Here is a 10,990-nt window from a genome sequence, read left to right as displayed (position 1 = left end):
GTGAGGCCCCGGTGGTTCCCCCCCGCCTACCTCCCGTCGCGACTTCCGGCCGCCCTTCTTCTATCGAGGGTTTCAGCTAGAATAAGACGGAAGTGAAAGAAACGGAGAAGCAGGTATCTATTATCAGATGTGCTCCGGTAATTTTATAATTTTTATTTTCAAAATAATTTAGAAAATAGTAAAATATATCAATTTAACAAAAGGGATAATTACATATAGACCCCCAAAGTATTGATATTTACAAATTTAAGAGCCAAGAGGATTTTTTGAACTGACAAACTGATGTATTATATTTTGATAAAAAAAATGAAAAATATGGGTTGGGGTTTAGCAAGCAATTTTGATGTTTGATGGAGAATTTGAGAAATTGATGAAAGAGGGTGCTTCATTTGTAAATGGCAAGTTTTGGGGGGCCTCTATGTAATTGCACTAAATATTCTTTATAAATTAGTGTAAGTAAAGAATAAATCTTATATTTAATTATATTTATAAATAGAGAAAATGTTATGTTATGCTTATTATAATTTAATTAGTATAATTAAAATTGATTAAAATTTACATCATTATTACTTATTGATATTATTAAATTTAAAATTATATTTATGAAATTGATTTGAAATTATATTGTTATTTAGTTAGTTTAATAATTTACTAATTATTGACGGATTAAGGTGTTATTCTATGTGAATTATGATTTAATAGTTTAAGTAGTATTAAGGGTCTTTATTTGGCCCAACGGTGGGGCTACGACGCGGCACCCCGTCGCGGATTCCGCGGGCGGCTTGGCCTTGTCCCTTATTCGATGTCCCTCGGGTTTTCTCTCCTCTCTTCTTTTCTTTGTTCAGCGACACATATGATGAGGGTTTCCAGCCGTTTTGTTCCTTCTTTCGCCGGTATCTTCTACCCCTGATCTATTTTTGGTGGATTTGCTCTCTTAGGCACATAGATTCTCGTTTTGGGATTTTTATATACATAGCACCGGAGATATACTTCTTTTCTATTTTCCAATGGCTTCTACTGTTTGATTTATGCTTTGAAATTTCCCTTTTGTTTTAGTTTGTTCTGTTTGTGGATTTGTTATGTTCATTTTGGTTTTATTAGGATAATTATATACCTAGCACCCCAAAGCATAGTTTATCGTTTGCTCTTCCTGGTTTCGTTTTGATATTTGAGTGGGAATTTGAGAAATGGATAAAGGTTGGTGTTGGATTTGTGAATAGTAATGTTTCGAGTGTTGTGTTTGTTATGAATATGAAATGAAATTTTATTATAAATTTTGATGTTTAAGTGAGAATTTGAAAAATGATTGAAAGATCGTCGTAGATTTGTTAGCAGCAATGTTTCAAGCGTTGTGTATATTATGAATATAGACAAGGATTTTATCATGAATTTTGATATTTGAGTGAGAATTTGAAAAATGGATGAAAGATGGCGGTGAATTTGTTAATAGCAATGTTTTAGGCGCCATGAATATTTTGTTTTCATGAAAAATGGATGAAATGTGAAATAATTTGTTGTGCTATAGTAATGTTTCAGGTGTTGTGTATATTTTGAAAAATTGATGGAAGACGGGGTTGTGTTGTAGCAATGTTATGCCCTTTGATTTCGTGGTTATTGAACTCCATAATTAAGAAGCTCATGTGACAAGGTGAGCTTTCCATAGTTCAACTTCCATTTTGTTTTTAGTGTTTCTCTTGTACTTTCAAAGGTTGTTGTCACTACTTGTTTGGTGTGGATATGGTGGAGAGTGGTGTGGAGGTGATGGTGTGTGGTACGGAGGTGGTGGTGTGGTGTGTGGTTGTGGCGTGTTGTGTGGAGGTGGTGGTGTGTGATGCGGAGGTGGTGTGTGGTGCAGAGGTGATGTTTTGTGTTGTAGAGGTGGTGGTGTGGTGCGGAGGTGGTGGTGTGTGGTGTGGAGTTGGTGGGCATAGTGGTGTGTGGATGTGCTGTGTAGGTTGGTGTGTGGTGCGGAGGTGGTGATGTGTGGTGCGGAGGTGATGATGATGATATTATGGCTATATTATTTTTATTTGAGTTGTGGTAATTAATTTTTGTGGCAAATATTTATGTTGTTTAATTCTTTTCATGCTAGTATTACAATGGTTAAGAAAAAAGAGCTTGGTTCATCTGATATGTGAGATAAAGAAGCCAAATTAATATTTTGCGACCTCTGCCTTAAGAGGTGAAATTGAGAAATTGGTTCACAACCTTTTTTAGTTATTGGAGGTATATGATGAGATATTCGACCTTAAGGATTTTTTGGGATGACCTATATGTTGCTATTGGTTCTTGTCACATATGAAATCTCAATGAAGTCAATCAAGTTTCTCTCTTTTTTCAGTGTTATGGCTTTTGAGGCTCTTCTGGATTGCTTGTTTTTGGTGATATGCATATGTGACATATATGAGCTCGATATTGCATGATTTAAAGGGAACCAAAAACCTTTTTTTTATAAAGCTTGATATCTTATTGTAGTGACAGATTCATGAGTTTATAATATGTTCTCCGTGACACCACAGTTTAATAAGACTTACATTGATTAATTTAAATTTTTTTTCAGCTAATATTGCATCTAATGATTTGTGTTTTGTTGTTTTAAACCATCAAAAAAGGTCCGCTCAAGGACTTTCATACCTTCAGAGCATTGTACTGTTATTGTGACTATAATGTTCTATGCGTACTTCACGACAACCACATAGCTACTGGAGAAAGTTTTACAGGTGTCTAAGTAGAAAAACAAAAGATTGTGACTTCTTTAGGTGGACAAATAGGTTGGAGGAATCAACCTCCTAAAGTAATCGAGCGTGGCCAGTTTCCTTGGAGAAAGACTTATCTCGTGACATAAACAAAGTGCATTTTAAAAACAATATTATCATATTATTAATTATTATTTTTTAAAAATTTTGATTATTGTGTTATAATTTTGTAAGGTATTTAAAATTTTGATTATTGTGTTATAATTTTGTAAGGTATCTGCTTTTATTTTGTAGCATTCAAATTGGATATTTGCTTTCAAGTATGAAATGTGCAAGTATGAACAGTTTTGTTATAAACATTACTATAGTACATGGGCAGAAAATGTCATTTGTTCAGAAATAGCTACAGCACAGTTGTTTCAGAACTGCAAAAAACAAACATACAGTCAGCTTCTCCGCAGCAGCTTCTATGCAGTTTTCCTGCCACAGCTGCTTCGCATCAGCTTTTTAATAAGTTGCAGCTGCCTCAAACACCCTAATACAGACTAAGTTAGTATAATAAAAAGTGATTGTCATATATATTTTTAAATTTTGAAATAAATAGTTGAATAATTTATTTAAAATTAATATGATTTAATAACATTCATACCTCAAACAATATTTCCTAAGAGGTGTTTGTTATGATGCTTTTAATAGGATTTAAGTGTGGATTTAATGTAAATGTATCCAAACACCATAAATTGGTTAGATAAATCTTCGTTAAGTTAGATCTAATTTTTTACTCATTTCATTTATTAAATTAACTTATTAGTTGGATTTAACGATTTTAGCTTGGGAAAAATATATTTCAAATAAATTTATGTTAAACACATCAAATAAATTTAATTGAATTTACTCTTGATTGAACCACACATCATTTTTGATTTAATAATACTTAAATTTGACAAATACAAATTACTGGATTTACTAATTCCTATTTAACTTAAATCCTTCTTGCTATCAAACACGCCATAAATCTTGATTTGCAACATTTACTACAACCTACTTGAATTAAATACTATTATGCTAGTAAAATAACCACTTATGGTACAAAGCAAATTTAGGGTTTATAAAATAAAACAAAAAACCTAAGTAAAACTTAAATCAAACTTAAAGGAAGGAAAAGATAAAAAAGTTGAAGCATTCCCACTAGTTGGCACACAACTTAATATCCATGTTGAACCCCAAGCCCTTGTGACAACTTGGCTAATTGCTCTCACTCATTTTCATGACTCATGTCCATCCCCCTTTATCATGCTTGCTTTAAGTCTGTATTATATCTTACTTAAGCCCCCTCTTTTGCTCGTTCTCTGTGTCCTTTCCTTTCATGCCAACCTTCTTTCGATTCAGTTGATCTAGTGCTAATCTATTTAATATTATTTTTAATAAGCTTTACATCTTATCCACCCATAAAAAAGCAAAATAGCTAAGTTCATAAAATATTTTATAGCATGGATAAATTGAATATTCTAGATAAAATATTCTATACTAGAAACTATGTCATGCATAAATATTTTAGATAAATTAAATTAATTACTTATACTCAGTCCTTAGAGTGGAGATTTTTTGCTTTTACCTCCATAAGAGCCTTCTAATCCCTTTATAAATTATCTCATAGTTTCTTGTATATATTTAAAATTGAATAAATTATTGATTTTAAGAGTTAATGAAAGTTAACATCATTTATAAATATTTTTTAGATAATGAATAGTTCAAATACTTAAACAAAGTTAGAACATTTTTATGATTTCCAAATTATTTGTTAAACTATAAACAGTATGTATTATCATAAAAATAAGCATGATTATCCATAAGATATCAATTATATGAAAACAAAGTCTTACTCAAGACTTAAAGTAGTCAGCTTGGGGTGGCTGCAGCTTTTTAAGATATTATTGTAAAATTATGGTGGAGAAAGCAACTTTTTAGAAAGTTGCAGACTGAATTATAAATATATTTTTTTTTTCAAAATTTCATACACCAGCTTTCTTACAACAACGAAATTGAGAAAAAAAAAGCTTCTCACCAGAAAAATTTCTAGAAAGCAATTCCCCAAAGAGAGCTATTGCGGTGGTCTGAAACACGAAGCCGGAAGAAAGCTGTCCGAAACAAACCTTAAAGTGTCCACCAAATAGTAATAAATGATTTCTAAAGGTTTTACAAACTATATCATAAAGTACATAAATATATTCAATAAAAAAAAACTATTTTTTGTTTAAAATATTACAATTTTTTATTATGTTGATCACTATACAAAAATTTTTAATAAACTTTAATTCAAATAATTTATAATTAATGAATTTTATGATGCATATGCTAAGCTTAATCAAAATCTTTGAGTCGTCAATCCTTTGTGAGTCTTATCAATAACGCACTTAAGCTCAGCCTAGTGTCAAATATTCAAGCTAGCTTAATAGAAACATTCTTCATCTTGATGATTGCTAAAATAAAACACTTGGGGTTTGTTTGGAATCACTTTTATTGCTTTATTTTATTATTATTTTTGTTTTTTTTTAATTTTAAAAATATATTTGTTTAGTTTATTTTTGTATATTTTTATTTTTTTAAAAAATTATTTTATTTTTAAAAAAATATTCAAAACATCTAAAAGCTTTTTTTGAATATCTTAAAAAATAATTAAATATGTTATAACATATCAAATACACTTTATTTCAAGTAAATCGTAAACAAAACAAAATAAAAAATGAAACAGAATAATGGGCTATACACAACTAAGCTTTAGATATATAATATACAGAAGTAAATCGTAATGATATTTTTAATCTGGTATGAAATATTTCAGTGTTCTAAAAATAAAAAGTCAAAAAACAAAATAAAAAGAATATCCCACAGTCCCATAACGAACTATTAAATAACATAATGAGCTACACACAACTAAGCTTATACATTTGATGTGAATCGACCAGAAACATCCAATGTCACTGGAGTTCTCCTATTAGAAGAGCGAATAATATAATTTCCCACAATTAGCTAGTGCTCTTTATGTGCCTCAACAATCATTTGATATTTACTAATAATCAATATCTAAAACCTACTAACTTTTTTTCTGAACAATTATTTGACATCTATCAATAATTGATTGTTAATATCCATCAACCCCAATAAGTAATGCCCATATTATCAATTGCTCAAAATCCCCTTATATTAAAAGAATGGCCAATCTTGCTTCCCACTATAACATGAAATTTAACATTCCCTACAACTATAGCATGTCGACTAACATTAGTAGTTATCGAATGAGTAATACTAACTTTTCTTAGAAGTTTATATTAAGAATCAAAATTAAGTCTATATCCTTTCATTTTTTTTAAGGAGGCCCTTACAAATATTTTTGTAAAACAAAGCATCATAAAACATAATTTGTTAGAAAGGATTCAATGCATTTGTGAGCACAAAACCTAATTATTTGAAGAAATCAATATAATCTTAGTTTACTTGTTTCATTTTTGAATTTAAAAATAGCATCTTTTATCATAAATAGTCAAAAAGTGGAATGAAAAATACATTATTTTCTTTGACATTTTTTTTTAAATTCTTACTCGGAGCTTAGTTTCCAAACCAACCAAGGCTTAGAGTCAGTTGGGGATTTTTTTCCTTTTTTTTTCTATTTTTTTCATTTTGTTTTTCTTATTTTGATTCAACCCAAAATATATTTGGTTTATTTAATTAATATATAATTATTTTTTAAACTCCCAAGACACCTTAATGCTCTTTTGAATGTTTTAAAATATATGTTAATTTATTTTTTTAAATAAAAAATAAAAACATATAAAAAATGTATCATGCAAACATGCTAATATATATATATATATTATATTGCGTGAGTTGTACTCAGGGAAGAGGGACCCCTAAGGGTGAGTCAAATGTATTTTTTGTTATAAAATTGAACCCAAACAAGCCCTTAGTTTGTGAAACAACCACATTTATCCCACTATTTTCTCACACTTGATTGTTTTCAAATACATGTTAATTTGTTATTGAAAGCAACATTTCTCTCTTTCCATAACTTCTCTCTCCTAACCTATCCATCATGTTAGCATCAAAGCAAAAGATTCTATCAGGGTTCCTCAACAATTTTTGGGAAAACTACATACATACCCCTCAAAACTTATTCATTTACACATCTAACCCATAAACTTCATTTTTCACATATAAACCACTTTACCTATGCATGAAAAGATATATTTTACCTTTTAAAAGCTATAATGGTGATATTTTTAATCTGGTATGAAATATTTCAGTGTTAGAAATATAAAAAGCAAAGTTTGTGTGTTAAATATATAAATACATAGGAATTGGGCGCCACATATGTAAATGCCCCGTTCCTAAAATGTTTAACAAACAGAAAGAGTACTCTAGCTGCAAGGAACCTCAAACAAAAGTTACATTAGTTTAAATAGTATATCAAATAACTGTGAGCACAAGGGGCATTAGATACATACCACCCAATTCTTATGTATTTACATATCTAACTCCTAATCTTCAATTTTTACATTTATACCGCCCAAATCTTTCACAGCACAAAAAAATATCACTATGTTAAACTTTTAAAAAGGAAAGACACCTTTTTTATGCATAAGGAGGATATATGTAAAAAATTAAAGTATAGGAGTTATATATATGAATACATAAGAATTGAGTGATATGCATGTAAATCTTCCAAAAAGAAAATGTGTTGGCGCGCGTGCGTGTATATATGACTAGTGTACCCACAAGTTTAAAAGCAAAGGTTCTCGAACATGAACTATGAACACAAAAAATATCCCTAATTCATCAAGGTCCATTGATATACCTAACCTAAATTCTTGCACAAGTCAACACATTAAGTCAAATGTAGATAACAACAACAAAATCTTAAGGACATTGCATGCCATAATTTTCATGATATAAGACACCTAAAACATCACCAAAAAGCTCAACTATCGTACATGGAGGAAAAGCATCCCAGGATAGAACACAACTAAAAATGAAACAATTTTAATGATTTGTATAGAGAAGATGATGGACCTATGTTAAGAAAGGCAGAGGTAGACCTAGGAAGACTTGAGCTTATTGTATAAAAAAAATATCTTAATTTATTAGAACAAAATGAAAATATGACACTAAATAGAGAAAAGGATTTATGTAGCCGACCCCACATTAAGGCTTTGTTGTTGTTGTTGTTGTATAGAGAAGATGATAACATCATAGAAGTCATGAGATGTCATATTGTAGCTAATTCAAACTCTAAAGATTGGGTGGAGGTCATGAATGTGGTGCCATGAATGTGGTCTCTCAACTCATAAGCCTACCGGTGCCAATTAGCTATTTCTTGCCTATTAAAATTGATAGTTATGAAGCCAATATTTAATGTGATGTACTGCTAATTAGGGGTGTAAATGAGCCGAACAAGAGCGAGCCCAGGTTCAACTCGTGTTTGGCTCATTAAAAAATATCACTATTCGTTTTTTGGTCTGTTTATATTTTGAACACAAAAAACATGTTAGTGTTTGGCTCAAATATCCTAAACCTAATTGACCGCACATAATTAATGAAATAAGTAGATAAGCTACTAATACCTTTCGCAAGAAGCACCTTAGTCTTTGTTTTGTTCTCGCCTCTCTGTTAGTAAAGACAACTCATAGGTAATGCACATAAATGGTAGAATCATAGAGATCAACATAAGGCTTGAGTATCCTAAATCTAGATTCTAAATCTTATTTTAGAGGTAAATATTTTTTCCAAAATTTTTCTAAGCGGGTACTACCAAACTAGAACAAAGTTTAAGATGAGCGGAAGAAATCAATCAAGAGAATTGATATATTATATGAATAGCTAATCATGTCTTTTGGACTTTTGAATGCAGTTAACACATTCATGAGACTGATGCATATTTTCTTCAAACCATTCAAATGAGAGTAGCCATACACAAAATATTAAGTTTGTCTTCAACAAACTAAGAGAAAATAAAATTGACAGAAATTTAATTTTTTCAATAAAAACAAAATCACTTTCCTAAAATTCATAGTTTATTGTGATGGAATCAAATCATTTCCTTCCAAAATAAAATTCATCATAGACTTAAAAAAACTCCCAATAGTCTCACTAAGGTTAGAAGTTTCTATGGACTAGAAACTTCTTACAAAAGGTTCATTGGGAATCTCAATTTTATAGCAGCACAATTAGAACAATGTTGCAACATGATAAACTCACCTAGACACTCGATGTATCGAACGCTTTTGCCAAAACAGAGCCAAATAAATAAATAATTAATTAATTAATTAAAAAAATCAAATTCCTCAGAATTTCACGTAGTTAGACAGCTATAACTTCCTAAAGCCTTTAAAGTAAAATAAGATCTATCAGGAAAAAGAATTAGAAGAATGATTAGACAATAGAATCATCCCATTGCTTATTGAAAATACTCCACCAATGATTAAGAATTCTTAGCTATCATACCATCTTCGAGGAATTGGAGACTTAATATTACACAAAGACTTTACCCTAATCATGGATCATCATGCCTTAAAATTTAACAACGCACAAAAGATATTGAAGCGAAGGCATGCAAAATAGTTTGAATACCTATAAGATTTTTCATGCATCTTAAAATATAAACTTAGGGTTGAAAAGAAAAAAAATACTTGTCTAGGATTATTTATTTTTAAATCATGTATCAAGAATTTAAGGAAAAACCCATAACCCTTATATAACGCTTTAAGAGAACATGATTGTCCAAACCTAGAACATAATTGAGAAATTATCCGATTCATGAATTGCATTTAAGTAGAACATTTAGCCATGTTGGGGACATAAAACCCTAAACCTAGCAGACAATAAATTTTATTGGCTATCCTTGAAACAAGAGGTTTAGAGTCTTATCCTACTATTATACTCAAAAATAAGCTAAGATACAAAGCTAAAGAAAAACTAATAGATACATAGCCATACATGTTCTTATAGAGTTTAGAAGGACATCCATAAATTTCATTCTAGTTAACCCCATGACACTAAGATTTCAAGAGAACATTTTTGTTAAAGTTGAGGGGTTCTAAAAAAATGCCACACTTTCCCACTTACTCCAAAACAAATGAAGCATCTCACATAACCCGTTTATTCTCTTAAAAAAACTGTTAGTTCCATAACCTATCTCCCACCATTATATCTGAATGGGAAATGAAGTTTGTGTCGTAAATTTGGAAGACATTATGGACAATATTAAAATTTTAATCTAAATTCAACCTACAAATTGATAGTCAAAACGAGGACTAAGAATCATAGATAATTGAGACCTACACCATTCTACATTCAAATTAGCCAACAACAAAACAAATACATCTTAAAATTGTGCATAGATACAGTACAAAATGTCCAAGTGATCTAGCAAGCTTAACATATTGCATTCGCTTTTGCAAAAGACTTCATGAGCTACATACCGATATAAGAAAGCAAATTGAAATAAGCAATAAAATAAATAAATAAATAAATAACCAAAATAAGAACTTAATGAAGTGGCATAAGTGCTAATTTAGATTTGATTTGAACATCATTCACTACAAACTACAAAAAGCTATATGGAAGGGCATAAGAATTCTTCAAAATAATTAGAAGAATTAAGCCTAATGCATTTTATCTAGAACTGCCTTATGACATATTAATAGAACTTTGATCTTAATTTATTAGAACTACATGAAAATATGACACTAAATAGGACGCAATGGAGAAAAAGGATTCATGTAGCCGACCCCACGTAGTGGGATTAAGGTTTTTTGTTGTTGTTGCTGCCGCCGCCGCCGTCCCTATGACATATTAATAATTCTACTCTTTAGTACTAAAAATCTTTTGGCATATTATAGAAATGGGGCATTTACATACATGCCACCTAATTCTATGTATTTACATATCTAACATCTAGAGTTTACTTTTTACATTTATATCACTCAGCTCTTTCATTTCTCATAAAAAAATATCAATATTTTGAATTTTAAAAAGTGAAATACACTTTTTCATGCATGGGTCGGTGGCATATAAGTAAAAATTTATGGGTTAGATATGTAAATACATAGGAATCGAGTGGTATGTATGTAAATATTACTATAAAAATATACAACTTAAGGATTTATCATCAAACTTTGGCATGGGTGAACTCATTCACAACAACAAATACAATCAGAACCACAATCTATGAAATTGATGATATCATCATTGATGAGTCGCCCCACATATACAAAACCCCACATAAAATGTTAGTAGAA

The sequence above is a fragment of the Phalaenopsis equestris genome, unplaced genomic scaffold, assembly GCF_001263595.1.
Source record: "Phalaenopsis equestris unplaced genomic scaffold, ASM126359v1 Scaffold000002, whole genome shotgun sequence".
Taxonomy (NCBI): Eukaryota; Viridiplantae; Streptophyta; class Magnoliopsida; order Asparagales; family Orchidaceae; genus Phalaenopsis; species Phalaenopsis equestris.
This window is presented reverse-complemented; position numbering follows the sequence as displayed.